The 27139-nt window shown below is 44.2% G+C and overlaps 1 long non-coding RNA gene across 6 annotated transcripts in view; it reads right to left on the minus strand.

The window, feature by feature from the left end:
- The window catches only part of LOC123283779 (uncharacterized), a 78396-nt gene that overhangs the window by 11231 nt on the left and 40026 nt on the right, over positions 1 to 27139 (minus strand). For 2 of the 6 annotated variants that reach the window (XR_011503441.1, XR_011503446.1), the window contains exons 3-5: positions 21419 to 21575; positions 21014 to 21207; positions 10802 to 10889 (exon numbers count right to left, since the gene is read on the minus strand). This is a non-coding gene — a long non-coding RNA (uncharacterized lncRNA). Of the gene's footprint in view, positions 1 to 10801; positions 10890 to 18664; positions 18793 to 21013; positions 21208 to 21418; positions 21576 to 27139 lie in introns of those variants that run through there. The other 4 variants (XR_006524464.2, XR_011503443.1, XR_011503447.1 and 1 more) reach the window with 2 other exon arrangements.

The raw sequence follows: 27139 nt of genomic DNA on the forward strand, positions 1-27139 counted from the left end.
TTTACATAGCTTTGTGGCACATTAACAAGAGCTAAATCTTTTTAAATGCTTCCAGTATAATCCATCGTGTAGCCTACAAAGCATAAATGGGGAAAAATTAATCAAAGGAAAAGTCTTTAATCTCTTCTTCTTAGTCTTTCTCTGTTCTTTTCTGCTTTTTCTCAGCTGGTTTCCTACTTAGACCTGTGAGTTCCATGAACGAGCCACCGATCTCGGGAGAAGCAGGGCATCTGTTCAGACGCCCTTGACACCCAGAAGCAGAGGGAAAAGCACAGACGCCTCCTTCCCACTTCACTTGGGGTCCTGCCCTGCCCGTCTGAGCCCTGAGCTCTAATTGCAGTCAGCAAGGCTTGGGAGCTGAGGCTGCTGGGAGGGCCTGGGATGGGGGCTGGGGCGGGACGCTGAGACTCAGGCCCAGACAGGTCCCTGTTATAGCACCAAACTGGTGAGACCTGAATCTGGTCACAGTTAGGCTTCCATCTATCTGCTGGATAACTGACGCTGTTCTTAAAAGCAGAGAGGTGAACAACCACACTATTGTTTGAGAAGCTTGGGCTTTATCTTCGGTTATTTAAGGCAATGAGGACAGACCACGGAGATTCCCACATCTCTCTGGCGCTGAGACTAGTAGCTAATGAGGCAAAAATGCCTGCTCTCACAGCCCGCCACTCAAAGATAAGAAGTCATTCTTTCAGTTATCGAATCCTCTCTCTCTCTGTTGTAATTGCAACGTTCTCACAGGATATTCTGAATGTTTCTTTAAGGCGGTCTTAAGATAGCCACACACTGGTGCAGAGGTGAGGACCCTTGTAAGCCCTGAGGTCTATGTGACCAGCGGTCAGAGAGACCCGGATTGAAAACCTCAACTCAGCCAGTGGGTCCCTGGTTAACCTGAAGCCTCTCTGGGCTTTCGTTCCTTCTCTCTAAAGTGATGATACTACTCCTACTCAACTCATGGGTATGCTGTAAAAACTAAATGGGCTAATGCACGTACAATCTTACCATGGGGCTTGGTCTAGACCAGCACTGACCCACAGAACTTGCTGCAATGATGGAAATGTTCTAGACATTTCCAATACAGTAGCACGAGCAATGTGCGGCTGTTGAGCACTTAAAACGTGGCTAGTTTGGGTGTTGTTCCCTGAATGTTTTCCCCCCTCAATTCCAGGAAGGAAGACAGGCCATTGCATTCTCTTACTTCAGGGGCACAAAGACCACCTCACTTTCTGTCTGTGGTTTCAGCCAAGCTGAGCTCTCTGAGGGGTCACCCTGGGCAGACAGGGGCAGCTGGGATGGAGTGGAGAGTGGAGGCCACTCTGCAGCTCCAGGATCTTTGCCTTCTCCCCTGGTTGTACCACAGGAGCGGCAGGATCTCAGAGGAGCAGCACTGAGCACCGCACCCAAGAGGCAGCCTGCCAAAATACCTGAGATTAAACTCCCGACCAGCTTGGCAATTTTGTTTAAAGAAAATAAAGACATTTCTTCACACCCAAGGGGACTAAGAATCATCCGTGCTACATTATTATATAACATCATTTCTACCGGGAAAGAATTCCTGGAGCTTCCCTGGGTGGGTCTGAATCATAGGCTGGGGTGGGGAACAGAGAGAAGGTAGATGAGTAAAAGAAGAGAGAGGGCAAAATGTGATACCCATGCAGGATGGAGGGAGTCCAATCTCCCAACCGAGAACTCTCTCTGCCTGTCCTTAATAGAATCACGTTACACTACATCTTTACAATTTGCAGCCTTGTTCACTAATAGTCTCTGAACCATAACAACCAATTCTTTCTGCTAGGCAAGTCGAAAAGACTGAAGATTTAATTCATTACATTATCATCCTTGTAGAGTAACCTCCCATGGAGTGAGCAGGCAAATAGGGAAAACCAGTGATGGCTGGCCAATATTTTATACTTAATTTGCCGACTTCAGATTCTCCTACTATTCCCTCTGCTAACTGTAAGCCTCCCGAGACTTCGATGCATAATTCTTTCTCTCTCTAGAACTTTGCTCTGCAAGACAGTAGCCACTAGCCACGTGTGGCTATTTAAGTTAAATAGATAATTGGAATTCACTAAAATTAAAAATTCTATCCTCAGCCACACAAGACACATTTCCAGTGCTCCAGAGCCACATTGGGCTACCCTCTACCCTATTGCACAGGGCAGACCTAGAACATTTCCATCATTGCAGCAGCTTCTACCAGACAGTGCTGCCCTAGAAAAGAAGATTATTGAATCCACATCTAGAACAGTGTTTTAAATGACCTTGGTTGTTATGAGTAATAATTTATTTTATACTTGAATAATGAGAACAAACCTCACCCTGTTCCAAATCCTAAAGAATCATAATCTAGTCATAATTTTATGTATCACTCACAGCTGAAAAGAAAAAGCAAAGTCTTTCCACATACACAGCACTCTTCCTTCTTTTGGAAGCTCTGAGTGTTTTGCTTCCTGCAGACCGGTGAAATTCTGATACTGTCAAGAGTGTCCGTGAGTGGCAGTGCCTTTTATGTACCGAGACCTGGTCGTTCCACAAAGGTGACAAGAATATGGGGACCCACGCTCAGGGTGGATGTAGTTAACGCCCTGCTGCCAAGATGGAATGGATTTACGGCAATTTATGCTCGCCCCAGGGAGACTCAGTTTGTTAAAGCCAAGTGACATGGGGAGTTGCCATAAGGACGCAAGTTATGAAGGCATTAAGCCATCAGCTCTACTGAAGCAAAAAAGGGGCTCGGGGCTGAATTGTTTGGGTATACTGTCTACACTAGCTGATTATTCCCACAATGGCCTGGTGTTCCCCTCCATTTTCCCTGTGAAGACGTCCCTTTAGTGGCAGGGATTGTTGCTGCTACATTTGAGCATTGGAGTATAATGCTGCCTGCCTCCCTTTAGAAGCCTGTATTGTTTTTAATAGGTGCCAGCTGCAGCATGCCTACACAGACTTCTAGAAGTTGCAGGACCAGAACATGATCATTTAAGCTCCATCCTAAAGGAACAGAAGCTGCTGCAAGACAATGAGTAAAAGCAGACAGTGAGAGGAAAGGACTGCATTCGAGTGCAGGCCAGCCCGGGGCCACAGCAAGTCCTTCACAGTGCATTGCCTTGCTTGCACCAGGACAACTGTCTGAGGTTACAGTAACAATAACTAGTCATCAGGTGTTTCCTCTGACAGCCTCAGTACTAAGCACTTAACATGGATTATGCCACGGAACTCTCCAACAGCTCTGTGAGGGGGTCCCTCTTACGACCCCAACTCAGTGACATAAACAAGTTAGTGACATCCAAGCTCGTGCAGTGACAGGTAGTAGCTGAACTTGAACCCAGGTGATCTGGCCACAGCTACAGCCAGTCTCTTGGCCCAGTGTCCTGTCAATTCACCTATACACCTGTCCAGTCCACCCAGTCTTTTAATCAGCTTCCCCATCGCCTGATTTTGTGGTAAAGTTCATGGGCCCTGGGGCCAGATCACCCGGTTTTAAATCCCAGCTCTGCTGTTAGCCACCTGTGTGCTCGTCTGGGCTGGTTTTTCATCTATAAAAAGAGGAGGGTTTGGGGGCCAGCCCAGCAGCATAGTGGTTAAGTTCAAGCCCTCTGCTTCAGTGGCCGGGGATTTGAGGGTTCGGATCCCAGGTGGGGACCTACACACCGCTCATCAAGCCATGCTGTGGCGGCATCCCACATACAAAACAGAGGAAAATTGGCACAGATATTAGCTCAATGACAGTCTTCCTCAAGTAAAAAGAGGAAGATTGGTAATGGATGTTAGCTCAGGGCCAATCATCATCACCAAAAAATAATTTTAACAAAGAAGATGATATTGATGTCTAGCATCACCTGAGAGCTGTCAGAAATACAGAATTTCAGGCCCACCACAGACTGAGTCAGAACCTGCATTTTAACAAGATCCCCAAATTAGCACATTGGAGTTTGATATCATTATCCTATACTAGAAAATAGTGCACTGCAACGAATTATTTCATAAGATACGTAAGACTCCCAGATGAGTCCGTTTTACAAAGCCAAACACACATCACAGGGCCAGTTCAACTTCACACGTGCACTTTGAGAGCTATGGCACTCCTCAGATGAACACGGCCACGTGAGACCAGAGGAGTATTGTGTTGAAAGATGAGGAAATGAAGCTAAATCGTCGCTGTTAGGACTCAAGTCAATGAGGTAACATTAGCAGTACAGTTCCTGTAATCCATGAGAGCTGGGAAGGAAGCATCATTTAAGAAAAATAAAATCTTTTTGCATCTATTCCCACTGACATTTCATGCTTAATTAGGTCAAGCCCAGGAAAGCTGAATCCTGCTCTGGGGAGACTGGGTGGCCATTGTGTTCTCTCAGGGGACCAATTGTTCCCAACAGGGGCCAGGCAGAACTCCCTCTGGGTCTGGTCCTCAGAGTCCCAGAGTTCTGCTTGCAAGAGAAGCTGCTTACAGGCCACTCACCAGGTGGTTTTGAATAAAGGGTCCTGAGTGGCTCAAATTGTGTCTATTCCTTTCCTACTTCCTCCCCCCACCCCCGACTTTCTTAGGAGGTTCCCAAAAGCAGAGCTTGAGACAGGAGCTCTTGTTCAACTGATTTATTGGGGGCATGCTCTGGGAAGAAGGGGTACAAGCAGAGTTGCAGATAGGATACAGGATGCCTAGTTCAATTTTAATTTCAGAAAACCAACAAATAACTTTAGTGCAAACATGGCCCAAATATTTCATGGAACACACTTATGCTAACGTTATTCGTTGGTTATCTGAATTTAAATGGAACTGGGTGTTGTTATTTTTATTTACTAGATCTGGTAACACTGGGTGTAAGGGAAGCAGCCAGGCAGGGAAGAGAGCTAAGTGGACAGGGAGGTAGGCTCAGCTGGAACCTGGCTTCAGCCTGAGCCCACCGGGAACCCAAAATGGCAGAATGTACTAAAGAAATAGTGCTGTCTCGGGGCGGGGGAGCTGGCATTCTGCACGCTCGTGCCGCTCAGTCAATGGCCATGGTCTGCCCCTGGGCAGGTGGTTTGGGAGGTGCCGTTCATGGGCAAGAGTGGTGAGGTGGATCCCATTTGGTTAAGGGCAATTCTTCAGAGACCAAGGAGCCCCGGGAGCTGTTGGCAGCCAGTACCCAATCAGGGTGGGGTGACAACAGCATCCACAATACTCTCCCCCCATCACACACACTCCTGCTGGCAATCTTCAGGCCTTTGAGAAGTCAACATCTGTTTTTCCTTTTTTTTTTTTTGAGGAAGATTAGCCCTGAACTAACTTCTATGCCCATCTTCCTCTACTTTACATGTGGGATGCACGCCACAGCATGGCTTGATACATGGTGCATAGGTCCACGGCCAGGATCCAAACCTGTGAACCCCGGGCCGCTAAAGCAGAGCACATGAACGTAACCACTACACCACCAGGCCGGCCCCTAGAAGTCAACATCTTTGGTGGTTTTAAACTGGAGGAGCTTCCCTGGATCTATTATCCCTGTTTCACAATCGATCCATAAATAGGGCTTTCAAATAAAATAGAATAGGAGCACACTTGTTCCACTAACTGCCAGATCTGCATCATCAGCATATTATCAGGCAAACTTTGATTTATTCTGGGTGTTTCCGAGAGCTGGACTGAGCATTTTCTTTCCATGGTACTTGTAGAACAAAGTCATTATTTCACTAGAATGGGAAGCAGGGGTGAGGGGAAGAGCTTCCTCTGCATAGTCCCTCCTTCCAGGCAGTAAAGACTTGGCAGTCTCCTCTCCAGGCTGGCTCAGCCGGCGTTACTTTAGGAATATAAAATGACATGACGGCTTATGGATAGGGCATAAATTGTACATAAGCAGCTAAAGAGATTCCTGGTGCTGTGTTTGAGATGCACTTGTGCATTTAAAGCCCAGCAGAAAACTAGAGGTGAAAAGTACTCAGGAGCAAAGACTTCGAGCCAGTAGGAAAAGAGGGAAGGTGTTGCCCATTTACTCAGCAAGGAGGCCATAGGATCTATATTCCCAAACTCCAGAATCCCCTCTTTCCTCATTGACACTGCTAGTTATCGCTAGTTCCTTGCCAGCCACAACCAGATCAGTCTTCCCAGAATGTGGTCCATGGAACACCAGGCTTGTATACACCCCTTGTAAGTGAGATTCTGTGTTTAAGAGTTAGGAAAACTCTGCACACTGTAGCTATTTCATTGGAGTTTCACAAGGCCCATTTGAATTGTAAATGCCCTGAGAAGTCCTGCAGTAAACAAACCCGGCTTTTTGCTGATGTACCTGTTTGCAGAACAGCAGGAGTTTTGTAGGATAGGCACCAGGAAGTGCTGAGCAAGGCCCACCATTCAAGGGACAAAGGACACGGAGGCCAAAAGCAGTTACCTGAAGAGGGGGAGGGGGTCCCCCTCCGACATTTACACGAGGGAGCCAGCTTCCGTTCCTCTCATTCCCCCATTACTAGTTTCTTCTGGATAAGAAATTGAAGGTAGTTAAAAGGTTAACTGGAATCAGGAGGGATAACACTTTGCTACTGTCACGACTGTTATCCCAAAGATCCCTCACACCACGCCTTGCCTCCTCGAGCTGACATCCACACCTGGAACAAATTGAGGGGAGCAGAGCAAGAGCGCCCCCGTTTTCGCAGAAGCTACCGCATGGGGGAGCTCTTAGAACGTAAGAGAAATGGCAGCTGGTCCTGCAGGCTCAGGAATTGGCAGAGCGTAGCTTTTGCCTTTCGTACAAAACATCAAACTCTATCCCTCACACTGAGGAGAAAGGACAAAACGCATGCTGCTCATTGTGACTCTTGGGAGAAAAGAGTCATCTTAGAAGGAAGTAATCACCAGTGTTCTGTTTTGACGTGTTTAACAGATTTTTATTCTATAGAAGGATAAGGCGTACAGACAGCACATGCTCACTTTTGCTCCAGTTAAAAGGGTAGGAAAGGTGAGAGTTGCCTGTGGGTATTATCTGGGAGTCAATGAGAGGATCCTTCTGTCTCCAACACATTTCTGAACATAACTTACTGATACCTGAAATTTCACTATTAGAGATTTATTCCTTAAATCAGTGGTTCTCAACTAGAGATGATTTTCCCTCTCATTCAAATAGATTGCTAGGTCCCACCCCCAGAGTTTGATTCAGTAGGAACCAGAGAATTACACGTCTAACAAGTTCCCAGGGAATGCTGACGCTGCTGGTTCGGGGACCCCGCTTTGAGAACCACCAGTTAAAAGGCCTGAATGAGATAATGCATGTACATAGCTATTAGTATAATGCCTGGCTTATATAAGCCTGCCACGGTCAATGGTCCCGCACCCCAGTTAGATCAGAATCGCTGGGGCGGATTCCAGATATCACCGCTTTTTGAAGCTCCCAGGCGATTTCAGTGTATATAGCCGTGGCGCAGATGCGCCGCAGTCAACGTCAGCTTCTAATATCCACTGAGGGAAGCAGATGACAAAGGCTCACGTGTATCAGTGCCACCGTGGGGCGAGTTCTGCAGCTGGACACACCCAGGCTGAGACGCGCATGCGCTGCCCTTCATGCGCAGTCACGTAGTTCAAGAGTTTCCAAACTGGGCCCCATACCTTTGCTCCTACCTCATCACTGATGGTCTCCACCTCCTCTGAATAGGCCTGGCTTTATCGCCTCCACCTCCCACCTACGCCAATCTTCTCCATGCTGAGTCCCAAAGGACTTCTCCAGCACTCACCCACTCACCTCTCAGCACAGTCTATAGCCTGATCCCCACCCCATGTGCTGCTATTCTCAGAGAAGCGCCTGCAAGCACCGCCCCAGCAGGCAGCTCTCTGGGCATCAGCTGTGGGATGCCCAACCTTTCCTAGCCCCTGGATGGCTTGGGCGTCAGTTCACTTCTTTTCTAGCCCAATGGACCAGCGTGGTCAGATCCTGACCAGTCTTCATCTGACATCTACAAATTCGTGTGCACTGGTCCCCCTACCTTGAGTGATCCTCAGCTCCCTTCCTGTCTGCCCTCTACTCTGCAAAGGAGTTATCCTGCTAAGACAGAGCCAATTGCCTCACTCCCTCATGCAAACCTGCCAGTTGGTTCCACCCTTTCTTTCTAGCCACACTGGCTGTTTGTACTTGCAGTCCCTCCTCTCTGGGCTGTCACACAGGTGCCCCAGGGACTGAGACACTCTCACACCCTCTGATTCCTGCTCAGCCCTCTCAGCTCACTCAGCCCCTCCCCAGGAAGTTGTCCCTGAAGCTGTGCTCCCCTCCCTAAAGGCTGGGTTATGGAAGAGGCTGTTACTATAAATAGTAAGAGGTATCATAATTGTTGGTTTGTCTCTCCAACTAGTTGGAAGAAGGGGGAAAATCTTCATTAATAATGAGAAGTACCATTTATTTATGCAGTGTCCATCATTTGTTTTTCAGCCATGCAGATACAAAATGAGAAAATGACCCCTGCTCCAAGGAATTTACATCTGATTGATCTGAGAGCTTCCTAAAATGTCACCACAATCTTAGGTCCAGCCCTAACTAAAAGTCAGGACTAAGAGTTTGATAAGAGATTTCGTTCAGTTATATAGCTATTTGTTTGAAAACTCTTACAAAAGGTATAAAAATTAAAGCACAACTTTCTTACACATTTACCACATTGCCTTTCCAAAGTAGGAAAGTAATACAGGTAAAGAAATACAAAACTGGGCAAATTATACCAATACCTATGTCTATTTGAGTAATTGGGATCAGGAGTGGCCCAGAACCAGCCCCAGCAACCCCACCAATGGTTACAGTCATCCTAACCCACTCCGGAGGTTGGAAATCCATGAAAGGACTACTCCACTCCCAGAGGCCACCACAGAGAGGCTGCTGCTGTATAAACCTCCAGCCACATCTGAAACAGGTGGCCGCACACCGTCCCTGAACTCTGCTTCCCTTCCTTCCTTGCCCTTCCTCCACTGGCCCCTCCCAGGAGCAGCTGGCCTGTCCTTGTGCCTCCAGGCCCCTGCAGCTTGCCCAAGCAGATGTTATTTCCTCTTCATCCCCTGCCCCACCTATCCTTCCCACAGCGCAGGATTCCTTCCCCACGTTTCCTGGGGAGCTGTGCATTTGTTGTGTTTGTGTTTGAAGGGGGAGAGAAGAAAGGAAGAGCTTTATTCTCTGAGCCAGAGCCTTCAGGAACGCACCTTCCTGCCATCTGTTATCCTACAAGCCAGAGCAAAGGAGAGCACTCCTGACAACCTGGTCACCAAGTGGGCCCTATGCCCACAGTGGGAATCAGAGTGTTTGAATAGGAGGACCCCACCCCACCCTCCTCCTCACCCTGACTAGTGCTGCACGAGACCCTTCCTCAAAAATATTAAAGTCAACCTTGAAATGGAGACCCAGCTGGTAATTTGAAATACACACCTTAGCTCTAACAAAAGGTGAGCACAGGAACTACATGCATGCTAGGCCAGGCCATGCTTCACAGGAGCCACATCATCACAGAGGATAATCCCAGCAGCCCACTGAGCAGAAACTACTGCTGACTGCTGCCCAGCAGGCCAGAAGCAGTGTGGGGCCATATGACCATGTGGACTTGAACTGCACAGGCCTTGTGCCTAACTTTCCAAGCACACAGTCTTCAGCCTGCTGTCCTGAGTCAGTACCCACAAAGGAGGAGGCTGAGAAGAGTCCTGGAGAAAAGCCCACAAGGTTTTACTTTTGCCACAGAAATGTCCCCAAATGGATTGCACAGTTGAGTGAATGAGAAAATGATGAGCAGTTGCAAAGCTGCGGGGAGCAGTAGCCTCAGATAAATTTTCTCATTCAATGAATGTATTGTTAGTTCTTCTACCCAAGGGTTTTTATTGAGAGTGAAGAACCACAGAGCAGGCAACAGCGACACCTACCGTTTGGAACAGATTAAAACCGGGTAAGGAGAAACCGGAAACCAGACTTCTGGCCATAGAGGTGGCATCACTTACCCTTAAATTCCACAAAAGAAACAGATCCGGGGTCTTTCACTATCTTTCTATTTGTTGTTTGGGGATTTCCCAGTTACCTGGTACAATTAGGGAAGCTATTGTTCAGCTAATAACATATTTTAATTAGCAGTGATTACAAGATTCTTGGAACAGTTTTCAGAGAACACAATACAGCCAAAGCACGGTACTTAAACAGTATTAAACTCTTCCTCACATTGTAAATTGCCTCTTCTCAGTACTATAAAGGTGTAGAACCTTCAATAAATAAAGCTGATATGTCTGATAATAGAGCACCATTATGGGTTGAATTGCATCCTCCAAAAAGATGTTATAGACCTAACCCCCAGTACCTGTGAATGTGACCTTAATGGGAAATAGGGTCCTCACAGATGGTCAAGTTAATATGAAGTCATTAGGGCAGGCCCTATGCCAATAGTACTGGTGTCCTTATAACAAGGGGGAATTTGGACACAGAGAGAGACATGGACACGGGACGAACACTACGTGAAGATGAAGGCAGAGATGAGGGTGAGGCACCTTCAAGCCAAGAAATGCCAAAGATTGCCAGCAAAGCACCAGAAACTGGGAGGGAGTCGTGGAACAGATTTTCTTTCAGGGAGAAACCAACCTTGCTGCCACCTTGATCTCAGACTTCTCACCTTCAAAACTGTGAGACAATAAATTTCGGTTGTTCTAAGCCAACCAGTTTGTGGGACTTTGTTATGGCAGCCCTAATTTTAATTTGAAGAGTCTGCTTACATTGTCGCCTCAACTGGACAGAAGCATTTTGATACACCCAAAGAACACAAGTGGGTTCTAATCTTACTAACCAGCTGTGTGACTTTAAAGTTCAGAGATGCCCAGCAACTTACTTACCCAGTTGCCTTGTCTATGAACTGGGAATACCACCAACCTCCTTCGAGTTGATTTGTATCCTTGATGAGCTTATGCACATGAGCAAGGCCTGTAAATTGGAAAGGGTGAGAGTTAGACATTGTTATCACAAGGAATATTATTTTTCCTTCATCTGACCCAGGCATGGACAGACTGGCCTGCCCTGCTCAGAATAAGGCCATTCATGTGCCCTTCCAACCACCTTGCTCTTTGCCTTGGGAGGTTGCCCTGTTGGGAATGCACCAATGGCCCCTTTCTCCTTGGCTGTCAGTTGGGATTGGCCAAGGGGAGACAGCAGCAGGAGATCAGATGGCAGGAGAAGAGAGAGGTCAAGGCTTTTATCCCCTTGGCTCCTGCCCCATTGGGTCACCAGGAGCTGACTGTATCATCTGTAGAAGGCTTCCACTACTGTCAGGTAACTACCCCATACGGCTACCCTCCGAGGGTTCCAGAAATTCTGGCCTTCCCTTGTCCTGTCAGGCTTAGGATGTAACAACTCCCTGCAAGTGCTAACTCCAGGAGACTGTACTAAATGTGACCAATGACTCTAATTCTGCCTACAGCTTGGTAGATAATCCCTTTAGTAAACTTTCCTCAGAGTATCCAGTTTGAGTATGCCGTCTTTGGCCTGCCAGGACTCTAACTGACTCAGTAATTCATTTGGGAAGTGTCCCTAGGAAACAGCCTCAAAATGCAATTATGAGCATGTTTTACTCATGGAAAACTCCTTTGTTGAGGGAAATGGAGCACAAGTTATTCATACCATGTGGTGGCATCATGGTTATCTGAATTATTCACCAGAGGTTGCATGGGGTGAAGTGGAGTATAAGTGGAGTATAAGACATTGGGAAGTCAAGTGATTGTGTCCCTTCTTTACTACAGCAAAGATAGGGATTGTGTAGACCAAAAAAAAAGGGGGGGGGCAGGAGGCACAGGAATACCACTAAGGCGTAAAAAGGAAGGAAATCCTGCCGTTTATGACAACATGGATGGACCTTGAGGGCATTATGCTAAAGGAAGCATCAGAGAGAGAAAGACAAATACTGTATGATCTCACTTATATGGAGACTCTAACAAACCGAATTCAGAGAAACAGAGATCAGGTTTGTGGTTGCCAGAGGTAGGGTGGGGGAGAACTGAGTGAAGGTGGTTAAAAGGTACAAACTTCAGTTATAAGATGAGTTCCAAGGATCTAATGTACAGCAAGGTGACTATGGTTAACAATACTGTATTTTATATTTGAAAGTTGCTAAGAGAATAGATCTTGAAAGTTTTCATCACAAGGAAAAGTAATTTGTAACTATTTGTGGTGATGGATGTTAACTTATTGTGGTGATCACTGAGCAATATCAAATCATTACATTTTAACCTTAAACTTAGATGATGTTATGTCAATTATATATCAATAAAACTGGAAAGGGGCCAGCCTGGTGGCACAGCGGTTAAGTGCACCCGTTCCGCTTTGGCGGCCCAGGGTTCACTGGTTTGGATCCCCAGTGAGGACATGGTACCACTTGGCAAGCCATGCTGTCGTAGGCAGCCCACATATAAAGTGGAGGAAGATGGGCAGGGATGTTAGCTCAGGGCCAGTCTTCCTCAGCAAAAAGAGGAGGATTGGCAGCAGATGTTAGCTCAGGGCTAATCTTCCTCAATAAATAAATAAATTTAAAAAAATAAAACTGGAAAAACATGGACACAGTAATTGGCAGCTCCTCCTATCAAGAGGTAGAGTTTATTTCTGCCCCCTGATTCTGGCCTTAGCTGTCCTTTCCTTAGGCTCTTGGGATGCTAACAAATGTGACACAAGTAGAAGCTGCAGAAGTGCTCGTGCGTTTGTGGCTTGCCCCTCTCTTGCTGCTCTTTGGCAGTCCGCGGGCCACCACATGAGAACACCTGGGCTAGCCAGCTGGAGGATGAGACCGCATGAAGAGAGGCCCTAGCCATCCCAGGCATCTCCAGCATCCCAGCTGAGGCCCCAGTCATGTTGTTCTAGACCGTCCAACACCAGTCAAGCCGTTCAGATTTGAAAAGAGCGACCAGCTGACCCACAGAATTGTAAGTAAATAAAATGATTGTTTTCTTAAGCCATTCTATTTTATGGTGGTTTGTTATACTTCAAAGGCTAACTGAAGTAGTGATTATAGAGATTGTAGGGTCAGCTGACTTTTTTTAATGGAACTAGAGAGAGTGCAGAGGGAAAAGGAAAAGTGAAGGCTGTGAATGTCCAACTGAGAACAGAACTGGAAAGTCAGCAGCCTCTCTGGCAGCTTTGAAGGCATCTCGCATCTCCTGTAATCCCAGGCAGATGTGGCTGTGAGCCAAGCCCAACACCTGGTTGTCATGGTTGCAAAACTGCAATAAATATTCAAACCCACCAGGGCTCTCAAACTAAGACAGTTTAAAAGTGTAGTTCCACACCAGCAGCAACGGTGTCGGCTAGAGACTTGTTAAAAATGCAGATTGTCAGGCTCCGCCCAAGGCCTATTGAATCAGACACTCTGGGGATGGGGCCCAGGACCCGAGTTTTATCAAGTCCTCCAGATAATTCTGATGCAGGTTTTGAGAACCACCGAACTCATGTAGGGCTCTGATGGGAAAGGAGTGGGACTCTGAGATGGCGCTATTTTTTTTTTTTTTTAAAGATTTTATTTTTTCCTTTTTCTCCCCAAAGCCCCCGGGTACACAGTTGTATACTCTTCGTTGTGGGTCCTTCTAGTTATGGCATGTGGGACGCTGCCTCAGCGTGGTTTGATGAGCACTGCCATGTCTGCGCCCAGGATTCGAACCAACGAAACACTGGGCCACCTACAGCGGAGCGTGCGAACTTAACCACTCGGCCACAGGGCCGGCCCCGAGATGGCGCTATTTGAGCAGACAGGGATGGAGCTGAGAATTCTAAACCCCCTATTCCCCTTAAATCTGCCTTGTCCTCAGAGGTAGTCCCTCTCACATGGAAGGAAACTACCTACACCTGCATAAAACCTTTCAACAGCCACCAGGATGTGCCTCCGGGCCTACAAGAAGAATTGATCCCAATGTAGCCCAGATAAACACTGGGCCTGCACTGACCTCATCCATTTGTGTGCAGGAGTCCAGGGAGCACATATAAGAATGCAATCTAAGGATGATGGATGAAAGAGGATGAAATGTAAGTGTTGGTTTTCAAGAGCTGGCTAAAATCAGCTTGTGAGAGCCAATTGTTAAATTTTCAAGGATTTTATGAAATATTTGTAAAACATAGCCCTTATTAAAACGTAAATCACATAAACTTACAATCAGTACATAAAAATAAAGGTCATACTTAAATCATCACTCCCACTTATCTTCACTACACTTTACTATTATCTACGCTTTTGAGATTATTTGGCTTTACTGTATCTATATGAGGGAAATACTACATAATAGTGGGCTACTCTACATCTCTTCCCAAATCTGTGTTCAGTAATAAGATGTTTATAGCTTGAAGTGAGTAATGGTGAGAATATTTGCAACTTGGAAATAGGCTAACATAATAAATCAGGGCTTTTCTTTTTACCCCCTTGGATTCCTGATTGTTAAACATTTATCAGTACACCACTGACAATAAGGCCTGATAAGGCTAAATTTATTTTCATGAGTATCCTCATCTGAGATTCAGGATGTAATATGTTGACTCTAGAACCTGGGAGTAACATTAAATTGAAACTCGGATTCAGTGGGAGCTGTATTCCTATTGCTGCTGTGACAAATTACCACACACTTAGTGGCTTAAAACAACATAAACAATATAAAGTACTATCTAGAACTTCCTAAGTTCAGGAGGTCAGAAGTTCAAAATGGGTCTCCCTGGGCTAAAGTCAAGGTGTTGGCAGGACTGCATTCCTTTCTGGAGGTTCCAGGGGAGAATCTGTTTTACTCCTTCCAGGTGCCCTTCCACCATCTTCAAAGCCAGCAACAGCCAGTAGAATCCTTCTCACAATGCCTTCTTTCTCAACTGACTTTTCTGCTTCCCTCTTCTCCATTTAAGAACCTTTGTGATTATTTTGGGACCACCCTGATGACCCAGGATCCTCTCCTTAAGGTCAGCTGATTAGCACCTTAATTCCATCTGCAACTATGCTGCCTTCCACAGTTGCCTACATTCAGAGGGAATCATCAGAACCTTCCTGCAAAGGCTCAAGGAGACAGGGACATCAAGATGAACCTACTATGTGCAACCTGCTCAGCAGCCCCCACACCTACTCCCACCACCACACACACACCCACTTGTACCCTACTGGCAGATCCCGGAGCACTCTCCACACACAAAAGCATTGAAAAGTATGCTGGGGATGGGACAACTGTACAACATATATTGGCAGAAAAAAATGTGGATTGGTGGGCAGAAACCTAAATCAAATTATCCTAGAGGGATGCATGGCCTCTTTCCCAGTTCACAGACCTGGACCCTAGAATGAATGCCCAAGCATAGAGGATAATGCAGCCATAGAGCATAATAAGGATTTTCTTCCAAAGCTTTCCCAGAGCAAACTGTGGCCATTTACTCCGGTACCTGGAACTAGAGAAAGGAAAATATACAAACCTCCCAGGAGTTATTAGATACTGGCTCTGAACTGACATGAAACCCCAGAGACCTGAAATATCACCTTGGACCACCACTCAGAATGGGAGCTCACAGAGGTCAGGTGATGGACTGTGTGCTGGACCAAGTCCTTCTCACAGTAGGTTCAACATGGACACTTACTGCGGTTATTTCCTCAATCCCAAGATGTACAGAAGAAATAGATAAACTTGGCAACTGGCAAAATGCTCACATTGGATCCCTGACCTACGGGATAAAGGCCATTATGGCTGGAGGGGCCAAATGGAGTCCCCTGGAACTGACCCCTCTGCATCCTTGAGAATTGCCAAGATTAGTGCTGAGGTCAAGGACTGGAAAGATGCAGGGGTGGTGATTTCTACTGCATCCTCAGCCTGCTTGGCTGGTGCAAATTCTAGAGGGGTCGTGGAGAATGACTGTACTTTCACTGATTAGGTACTTTTGGCTTTTTAATATACATTTGTGGTCTCTACCTTGGGGAAAGGAAAGGTTTTTCAAAAGAAGACCTAAAACCAAGAATCCATAAAAACAAAGATTGATCAATTGGACATATAAAGGTAAAAATTTTCTGTATGAAAGACCTACATGAAAAGATAACAAAAAAAAAAGATTTTTGCAACACAGATAACAAAGGCCTCATTTACTTGACATATAAAGAACACTTGCAAATTAATAAGGAAGACCTAAAATAGAATAGAAAACTGGGAAAGAAGCATAAATAGAAAAAGAAATCCAAATGGCTCGTAATTAAATAAACGGAACTACGACAAGGAGAAACCACTCTTCTTTGCCTTGCACATTGACAAAATATTTAAAAGTTTTAAAAATACAAGATGTTAGCAAGGATGTAGAAAATGCACATTTTAATATATTATGTAAATTGCAACAACCTCTTTAAATTATAATTTGGCAATATTCTATCAAATGTAAAATGCACATAATCTTTGACATAACAGTTGCACTTCAAAGGATCTACCCTGCCCAATAATTTTTGCATGTGTGTGGGGAGATGCTACTGAAGCAATAATTGGTTAGGCCAAAAACTGGAAGGAGTCTAAATTGGAAGATGGAGTGAAGTAGAAAATTGAAAGCTCAAATACTTTGATTCAATCTTGGTTAAAATTACAGTTTGAAACTATGGACCACAAGTTTCAAACGTATCGTGAAAACTTTGAATGAAGATGTTGTTCATGTAAGTGCTTTCCATGAGAGAAGCATCTGGTTAGCCGTGATCCGTTGCTTAAAAAGATAAGAAGGCAGGCTGGGGCTGGCCCCGTGGCCGAGTGGTTAAGTTCACGCGCTCCGCCGCAGGCGGCCCAGTGTTTCGTTGGTTCGAATCCTGGGCGCGGACATGGCACTGCTCGTCAGACCACGCTGAGGCAGCGTCCCACATGCCACAACTAGAAGAACCCACAACGAAGAATACACAACTATGTACCGGGGGGCTTTGGGGAGAAAAAGGAAAAAATAAAATCTTTAAAAAAAAAAAAAAAAAAAAAAAAAAAAAAGATAAGAAGGCAGTTAGAGAATATTTGCCAACTAATTACTGTAACACTAAAATAAGTCCTTACCTATTCATATCCTGTGCAGATGAAACTGAGTTTCTGTTAAAATCAGTTTACTAAAAAGAGCAAGAAGCTGTCCTAATATTTAGAGGCCTGTTTTCATAGTTATCTATCAAAATGTTGACCTGTAACTTTGAAATCATGTGTTTGTCATCGGAAACTGCATAGAAATGCTTATTTTAGAGGATTATGTTGTTCGCTTGCAAGCTATGTTTGCACAACAGATTTAACTGCTTATCAACCTGAGACACTTCACCACCAACTGTGACCTCATGGGTCTTGTAATAATAAACAAACCCATGTGAAAACCATGAAGTTTCTCTTGGGGTTAAGAATGTATCTTTATTTTGGCTTTCTCCTCTCACTGGGTTATGTAAGTAAGATCATCTTTAAGTGGTGTTAATATCAGATTTACTATTTAAAACAATTCAAAATATTTTATCTTTTTAATTAGCTAAATGAATTATGGCACACCAAAACAATGAACAGCCCCCTGCCCCCAGGGGGGTTCTCAAATCTGAGCACAGAGGGCTTGTTCAAACAGTCACCAGCAAGCCCCAGCTGGCGGTTTCTGATTCAATTGGTCTGGAAGGGGGCCTAAGAACGTGCATTTCTAACAAATTCCCTGATGATGCTGGTGTAGCCGGCCTGGGGACTACACTCAGAGAACCATTGCTTTAAAGGCATGAAGGAGCTCTCTATACGCTGATGTGGAAAGATTCCACAAGACACAATAGATTAAAAGAACAAACAAAAGACCGATAGGTATGTCTCATTTGCTTACATAGACAAATAGACTTAACCATGCTTGGGAAATGGCTGGAAGGAAATATGAGGTCGGGGACGTTTTCTTCCAGGCAAAGGTGGGAGAGAGACGCACCTATATTGTACATCGTTTGATACTGCTTCTGTTTACCACGTATATGGATTAGATTTTTAAAAATTAAAATAATTTCTAAAAACCAAAATTAGTAAAAGAGACTGTCGAGTCTGGAACTGGCCCAATGTATCTACCGAATGCATCCCCTTGTGGTGATGAGCCCAAGCAGGCATCCCAAGCTCAAACCATCTTGATGGTTAAGTTCTTTTCCCAGAAGGTGCCCTGGCGGGACCTGGAGGTAAACACACAGGAAAATATGCCCAGCTGTAGCCGGTTCATTTCTCATCCCGGAGAGCTGTGGGAAGCCGGCAGAAACTAGCCAAAGGGGCGGGGCGATGGAGCTGAGTCGCTTGCGTCTGTGGGAACGGGAATCTGCGAGCCTGCCTACGCATAGTGGCCCCCTTCCCGGAGCAAGGGATAGAAAAGAAACTGTCGCTGGCCTCAGAGTCAGGGAAGGACAGGGGCGATGGTGCTGCGGCTGCGGGGACGTCGCAGGGGCTGCGGGGCGGGAGGGCTAGTGCGGGGAAGGAGAGAGTTGGGGGTGCGACAAAAAAAGCCCGAGCCAAAGGCTCTGGTTGCCCCCCAGTTTACTTTCAGGCCTGACCCTCCGGGGCGGGGGGGGCGGGGCGCGAGGAGGGAAGGTATCTGACAGGCACCTGCGCAGTGGGTAGAGGTACTTGGCACCTGAGCGTAGGTGTGGCACCTCGCAAGGCACCTAAGTGGGAGGCAGGAGGAAGGAGACCTCCACCACACTCATGTCCCCAAAAACCCTGCGGCCCCAGAGCAAATGCCGCCCTCCCCCACCCCCCGCACGTGCGCACCTGTTTCCTAGTAGTAGATGAGGCCGGACGCTGCGGCCCCAGGGAAATGGCAACGACAAAAGCGGCAGCTACCTTCAGAGCGGCCGGCCGGGAGGGGCAATGTGCTTTGCCGCAAATGAAGGTAGCAGCTTTAGCCAGTGGAGGGCGCGGTTGATCACCGGTTTTGCAAAAAAGGAGCGGGCAGCCCTCCCACGCTCAGCAAGGGAAAGGACTGGGAGAGACTGGGGTGTAGCCACTTGGCTGGTAGGAATTCAAGCCCCGGACTGTGGTGGAGTCGTGGTTGGTTGGTTTGATTTTGGTCAGTATTTTTGCCAGCTGTCACCTTATCCTCCGCCTTTTTTTTTTTTGCTTATAGTGTTGCTTGCATAGAATTCACCAGTTTTAAGCATACAGTTGGATAAATTTTGGTAATTGTATAGCGTCGTTTAACCACCATCACAATCAAGACATAGAACAGCCCCAACATCCTAAAAGTTCCTGGTACCCCTTTGCTCTTCATCTTCTCCCCTGACCACTGGCCCCACCCAGCCCCAGGCAACCCCTCAGCTGCCTTCTGTTACTAGTCTCTCTTTTTCCAGAATGTCATATAAATGGAATCAGGCTTTTAAGTCTTGCTTCTTTCACTTAGCGGGTTTTGAAATTCAACCATGTCCTTGTGTGTCTTCTTACCTTGCTCCTTTCTATTACCAGGTAGTTGTCCTTTGTATGTGGCCACCACAATTTTTAATCTATTCACCACTCCAACATTTGAGTTGTTTCTACTTTTGGGGTTTGAGGAATAAAGCTGCTATGAACAATATTGTGCACATTTTTATGAGCATAGGATTTTACTTGTCTTTGGTAAATACTTAAGGTGTACAATTGCTGGGACAAATGGTAAATATCTGGCTAACTTTATGAGTACTGCAGACTGTTTTCCAAAAAGGCTGTACAATTTTACACTTCCACCAGTAATATATGAGGGTTCCAGTTTCCCCACATCCTCACCACACTTGGTATTGTCAATCTTTTTAACTTTAGCCATTGTTGTGGATGTGTCCCACATCAGTTTTGATTTTTATTCCGTTAGGTCCTGGGGACCCAGAGACACAGCAGTTTCAGGATGCTCCCACCACATTGCTTTGGCAGCATGAAGGGCTGCTAAGGAGTCTGTGAGCTCCAGAAGGCCACGTTCTATGTGTTGTAAACTTTGTCTCAGGCCTCCCAAGGCTTCTGAGCATCGGTAGCCATTGTAAAACAAAGTTCCAATACACAGATTATAGGGGGTGTCCCCATGCAGAGAAGTAGGGAATGAATGCCAGCAATACCCAAAAGTTTCTGGATCGCTGGATATTTTTGCAGTCAAAGGAGGGTTGTCAACTGAAAAATGGCCTTGGCCTTGCAGAGACCCATATGGAAGTGTCTTACTTGTAATAGAGAAACCTCAGAAATTACTTATATCATGCCAAATGCATAATTTTATATAAGTAGTGCTCATATTATTTGCTCTTCTGTGTGTTCCAACCTCCCTTGCAGTTAGGTTGGGACCCTGTGATTAAGTTATGGTCAATGGGAGGTGAGCAGAGAAGCTCCAGGCCAGGCCCTCACAGATATTCCAAGGGACCCTCCATCTCTCTGTTCACCTGCCAAGGCGAATCTATAGGGTACCAACCCCCCCCCCCACCCCCAGAAAGTGAACTTAAAGATGAAGGAGGCCCGTCTGATTCCACTGGGCTTCAGATGGATAAGAAATACATCTTTTCTGGGGGGACTGGCCCTGTGGCCAAGTGGTTAAGTTCACGCGCTCCACTTTGGTGGCCCAGGATTTCGCCAGTTCGGATCCTGGGCGCGGACATGGCACTGCTCATTAGGCCATGCTGAGGTGGCATCCCACATGTCACAACTAGAAGGACCCACAACTAAATATACAACTATGTTCTGGGGGGATTTGGGGAGAAAAAGCAGGAAAAGAAAAAAGATTGGCAACGGTTATTAGCTCAGGTGCCAATCTTTAGAAAAAAAAGAAAGAAATACATCTTTTCTGTGGTAAGCAACTGAACTCTGGGAATTTTTTTGGTTACTAGAGCGTAGCCTAGCCTAGCCTCACTCGGATGTTTAACCAATTCCCCCATTCTTCTAATGTCCCCACAACAGCAACTTGGACATGTTGCTAAGACCTCATTTTGATAGTGGCAAAAATCACTGTCATGGAAAAAAGGATGTTGGGAGGGCGAGTCTCTCATTTCTCCAAGTAGACTAAGAACCCTCATCACTTCCCTCACTCTTCTCTTGTGTTCTAATCTGTCTTGTAGTTAGAACAACAGCACAAATTCTGACCTTTTTGAGATGAGGGAAAATGAGAAATTGTACCTGTAATATCTTGATTCTGTAAAACCAACGCTCCCGGAAATAGAAATCCATACATAACCTCCCACACCTCATTTTAGGGGATGATTTTCATAGCCCTCACGAGGTTTCCATGTCCAAGTTGCGGATACATTGATACAGAAATTTATTTCCAGTTTCATCTCCTTCATTTTCCTCTTCTCTTACACAAAGGGCAGCTGGCAATAGGAGAGAAAGAATGATCAAGTTCTTTGGTCCCAGCAATGAAAATATATGCTTTGCATTGATTTCACGATTCCAGTTGGGCATACTCAATCAAATTTAGTAGGAAAAACCCTGCTCTTAGTTATTATCCATTAAAAGGATATTAAGAAGTCCCATGATGGTCAAGGCAAAGGATTGAGGACTAGATGGTAGGACAAGTCTCACCTGAAGGCAGGTGGAGAGAAGAGGAAGTAAGTGTCTTGCAGCCCCTGGACAGTGTTACTGCTTGCGCTGTGTCACGACCTTTAAGAAGCTGGAGACTGAAAATTGGGATGTGTTGAACTGGATGCTGAGAAGTCAGCAAAAGCTGGAGATGGACTTTCTTTGTTCAGGAAAAGAAAAACAAAAGATATTTTCAGACGCATTTTTTTCTTTTGATTTTTCTCATATCCCTAACAATATTTGGCTTGTTGTCAGAACCTCAAATTAGTTCTGAAAAGCTCCAAGAAAATCTTCAAAACATATTTCCCTTGGATCTGATCATTGACCTCTCTGGACTTGCTCTCCTCATTCTTGTGTAAGTCAAGGGCCTTCTTCCTATGGCTCTCCCAGCCCTGCCACTCTGGGATTCTGGGTCCATCAGTTATGAGCAAGGAGCCTAGGACAGCTCAAACTTTTGACTGAAGTCAGGAAAAGGTGAAATCAGACTGTCTCCTCCCACCTGTGTCTCACGTCCCGCCTCTGCCTGCCGTAGACCTCACCCTTCCTATGGCCATGGGAGGCAAGTGAATAATTCTGCCAAGCTTTGTTAAACTGTGAAGCAAGGCCCCCTCAAATACCCCGAGGATGAAGACTAAGGCACTCCTGAGAAACAGGCAGCTCATGAGGGTTTTCCTGGAAGCTGGCACCATCTGACCCGTGTCTTATTCTGCCAGGGTTGTCTCATCTCTTCTACTTCAACTTACGTGATTAGTCTCAGCATTGAAGCACCTTGTTGCTTTAACATCAAATTCTTTTTATTCAGCTTTATTTACTTGTGCTTCCAAACAAGGAGCTAACTGACAATAATGATTGGTGAGAATATTAAAAGTTAAAAAGAAAAGCCCTTTGGTATTAGAGTATTGCTAAATTCACTCTCCATCATACAGTTCATGTCACCTGATATTTGTTACTCTGCCTACGTGGTATTGTGGAGCCCTGAGCTTCAGCCTATAGAAGTTTCATTGTGTGCTTTCTACATGATGGGATCTAGAGCATTTTTCTTATTAATCAGTGGATAATAATTAATAATTTTCCATTAATAAGTCACTAAGTGTTCCAAAGATATCTTCTAGCGATTATTAATAATGATCCACTAGTTATGTCACAGCAATTCTTGTTATGAAAATTTCATCAGTACGAATATTAACTTTTATTAATATATGGATATATTAAGATACCACAAATGCCAAGATAAAACACTAAGCTATTAAATTATTTATCCTAGATGCCAGAAATATTTTTAAATTTAGGATTAGAAAACATAAAATGGAGAACTATGAAAGAAGAAGATGAAGAAAAATTATTTAGATGAACATATTTTTGGAGAAAATACAAGAAATGCCAGAAGGAAAGGGAGGAAACTAAGAGGTCCTGGTTTTAATGGAGGGTGGCAAGCGTAAGTCATGACTGGGTACCCTCTACCTCTGTGTCAGTCATACTGAGAAATAGTAATAGCAGCAGCAATAAAGGCAGGAAGAGATAAAACTCCCATGAAATCGTGACATTGAATATACTTCCTTTAATCCAGGTACATAACCATGTAATTTTCGTGTTATACAGTGGGACACTCTTGTTGAAAATTATTCATCTCTGAAAAGTAACTTTTACCTTCCAGAGACAATAATAGGTATGGAGTTTGGGGAAACTTATTACACTCAAATTTTTCCAAATGGTGAAAACAAAATCACTAGATTCTTGCTATTTTATTCTACCTTGAAATAGTCGGTGTCGTCTCCATTATAAACTCTTTGTGGGTGAATAAAATAACTGAAGCCTGAGGGTGCTCGAAAGACTGGCAGAAGGCAGCACAGATTCTCAGCAAACACAACAAAAAGAAAACGCACACCAGTGGTAGGACTGCATATTCAAAAGTGAAATCTTACTGGACAATACATAACTGTCAATGCTGAAGCACAGTGACACATAAAAAGAAGAAAATACACCTGTGAGCTTCTGTTGAACACGTAATAGGCATAATCCAATTTGAAGCCATATCTGACGATTAAGGAATCGTCCACAACACTGCATGGCTGTGATAATGTCTATTGTCTTCATTTGGCAGAAACCAGAGCAAATATTGATAATATTGTAGCGGCACATTTGTGCAGAATATAAAATCAATTCCAAATAATACTTCACTTTATTTAGAGGACAAAACATAGAGCTGAAGAATGAAAAAATAACAGATGTGATGGATTGAATCATTTTGAATAAGAGAAGAAATATTTTCTAAAAAACATTCAGTTATATTGGATGCAAGTACTGATGCAAACTTTATAGAACAGATAACTCTCATCAGGTTGCTCACTCCCCCCAGCAACTATCCCTCTGTATGCACACTTGATCTCTCAAAGGGCTCACAGACACAAGGATATTGCATGTTTTCAGTAGACCACTTATAAAAGCTGCTTCTCAACAAAACATAATTTAAAGTCCAGGAATATTATAATGCTGCAGATATATGCAGAAAACAATGACTTGCAACAGAAAATCCTCTAAAATACTTCTAGGACATTCTACATTTCTTATTCTGTATTTACTTGATAGTGAATAATGCAGCAAAAATCTCTTTTGACATTTTGAGTTTTTAAAATATTGCCCAAGACCTTTACAGCTACGTGAAATATAGAATTGCATTAAAAAACATTTACCAAACCTGAATATGAGGCCATTTTCAAAGGCTCAGTGGAAAGGGTGAGTTGAAAGAGCGGTATGCAATACTCATTTCAAAACTGTTGATGATTTTTTGGATACAGACTTTAGAATGCAAGCCAAAGGTATATCAACTTTAAATTTTATTTACTCAGTACTGATTTTAGATGATATATTAAGTAAAATTAGTGATACAAGCCTAATGATGCAGGAACCGAATTCAATGGGTATAATGCTCTTGACAGCATCAAAGGATTTAAAAACTCTTTGGAAAAAACCATTGATCATGTTTTCAAACATCTGTTATTGATGCTAAATAAATTGCAGAATCTCTTGATTTTGACACTAACTTCTCCACCATTTAAAAAAAGTGTAAAAAGGAGGAAGAAGGTCTTCAGCTGAAAATCTTGTGGCCTTCCATGACCCCAAACTAGATTTTTTTTTTAAAGAATTGGAACCTGAGCCAACATCTGTTGCCAATCTTCTTTCTTTTTCTCCCCCTCCTCCCCCCCCTTCTCCCCAAAGTCCCCCAGTACGTAGTTGTATATTCTGGTTGTGAGTGCCTCTGGTTGTGCTATGTGGGACACTGCCTCAGCGTGGCCTGATGAGCGGTGCCATGTCAGTGCCCAGGATCCAAATCTGTGAAACCCTGGGCTGCTGAACCACTCGGCCATGGAGCCAGACCCTAGATTTTAAAATCAATTTCTTTTTTCTACATCAGATATGGTAATTTCATTTTTAAAAGAAAGGTTTACAATACTGAGGAATATCACAAATATCCCAGTTTTCTGGATGACATATAATTGTAAAAATTAAGATAGAGATAAACTACTTTAACTATATACAAATTTGTTATTGAAATTAAGTGATAAACATAGTAAGAGATGTATGTGATATCGATCGATGGGTCACCAAGTATGAGGAACTGAAAACCTTAAATTGCTTTCTAAGTTCTAATATGAATCTCTTTTAGACATTGCAGTATATCTACAGCAATAATTCATCAGGAATTTCCTAATAATACTTTTGTAACTTTCAGGATATAGTTAACTTGGCCAGTGGGGAATATGGCCTCTCAAAATTAAACTTTATTTTTATAAAACTACCTAAGTTTATACAATATCTGAGGATTATAATGTCACAGAAAGACTGTCAAATATAGCGATTATCTCTACAGAAAATGAGATATTGGGGCAAGTAAGCATTGAAACTGCCAAAATATATTGCTTCTGTGAAAGAAAGACAAATAACTATTTTAAAATAAGGTATTATGTCCTAATGATATTGAATTCCTAATTATTCTGATGAAAATTTCAGGTTTTTTATTATTGGGTCATCAAAAATTTGACTTGTTTAATTTGTACAGAACTAATATAAACTTTGTTTATTGTAATATTGAAATAATTTTTATTATTGAAAAATTAAAAATATGCTAATTAAAAAACAATTTTACTTGAGTAAAAGCACCTTTTTCTAATCTAGACAAAGATACTGTATAGGCACCAGTATTCTAAAACTCACCAAGACTAATCAGGACATAGATCCTTAAACTAGAGTGTGTCTCCCTTGACACGGTACACAAGAAGGATGGACCATGCTTTACTCCTCCCCATTCGTCTACCCCTACCCCCACCTCCCAGGATTTGGAACAGGGGTCCAACTTTAAGTGGTCTGTGAACTCTCCTAAAGTGGTTGCAAAAGTGTGGATGTATGTGCATTTGTACCTTTTTCCTAGGGCAACTATGTCTCTAAAAGATCGAGAATCATTATTTTAGGTTGCAGCAGTGGTTCTCACACTTTGGCGTGCATTAGAATCATATGAAGAGCTTGTTAACCACAGATTACTGGACCCACTCTCAGAGTTTCTAGTTCAGTAGATCTGGAGTAGGGCTCAAAGATTTTCATTGGTAACGAGTACTCAGGGCAGGCTATTGCTGCTCATCTAGGAACGATATTTGAGAACCGCTGCTTTACAATGTCAGGAGTGGCCACGATCAGCAGGCCGGCACGGGCAGAACCCTGTGTGTAAACTGCACCCATCTTTACCAGCAGAGGGCAAGCCTAAGTTTATTTCAATGTGTCAATAGCGCCTCCCATCACTAGGTGGCAGCACATGCATACAAATCTCTATATACAGCTCTCCCGTAAATTAAAAAACCTAATCACAAAAGCAAGATAAGGAAGCCACGTGAAGAGCGTTTTTCCACAAACTGGGTGATAATCTAATCCTGACAAATGATCAAAATGTTTCTCTCTTAAGAATACATACCTATGCAAATCAGGCTTCTGGTAACGAGTAAAATACACCATTTGACAGACAGTAAAAGACGCTGGAGACTGTGTGGCCCCCAGCCTCTGGGCCTGACATTCCTGGATGGGGTTTCATACTTCTCTGTCTGGTGACTTGGAAATGTCCCTTTGTGGAAAGTCCTGGGCTGGATCAGCTGCAAAATTACCCTTGGAGCTCATTAAAAATGCAGATTCCCCTCCCTCCACCCCCCATTCTAATTAAGTAGATCTTAATTATTAAGAGGCACAGGCCGTCATATTTTTTAGCAGGCATTCCAGTCAATTCTGAGGCCCAGTCATGCTTTGGCCACCTGCATCTGTACATTTAATAAACATAAACCAATGCTTAGGTATGAATATTTGGATATTTCTGCCATTCGTTCACAAAGTGGTTCTTTCTAGCTGCAGACGTCACAACAGGTTCAAATGCAGGAGACCTACGCTGTGCGATACGGTAGCCTCTAGCCACATGTGGCTGTTGAGCATCTGAAATATGGCTGGTCTGAATTGAGACGTGCTGTAGGCGTTAAATAACAGCAGATTTCAAAGACTTAGTAGGAAAAAGAAAGATGAAATACTTTTAATGTGACTACTAGAAAAATCAAATTACATATGTGGCTCATAATCTATTTCTATTGGAATCACTAGTTAGAGAATGTAAATAATTTTGACAAGGGAAAAAAATGAGTGGGAAGCAGAGCATAGCAGGGCTCAGGGGAAGACGTTTTGACTGGCCAGCATTCT

Source organism: Equus asinus, chromosome 1 (genome assembly GCF_041296235.1).
Source record: "Equus asinus isolate D_3611 breed Donkey chromosome 1, EquAss-T2T_v2, whole genome shotgun sequence".
In the NCBI taxonomy this organism is placed as follows: Eukaryota; Metazoa; Chordata; class Mammalia; order Perissodactyla; family Equidae; genus Equus; species Equus asinus.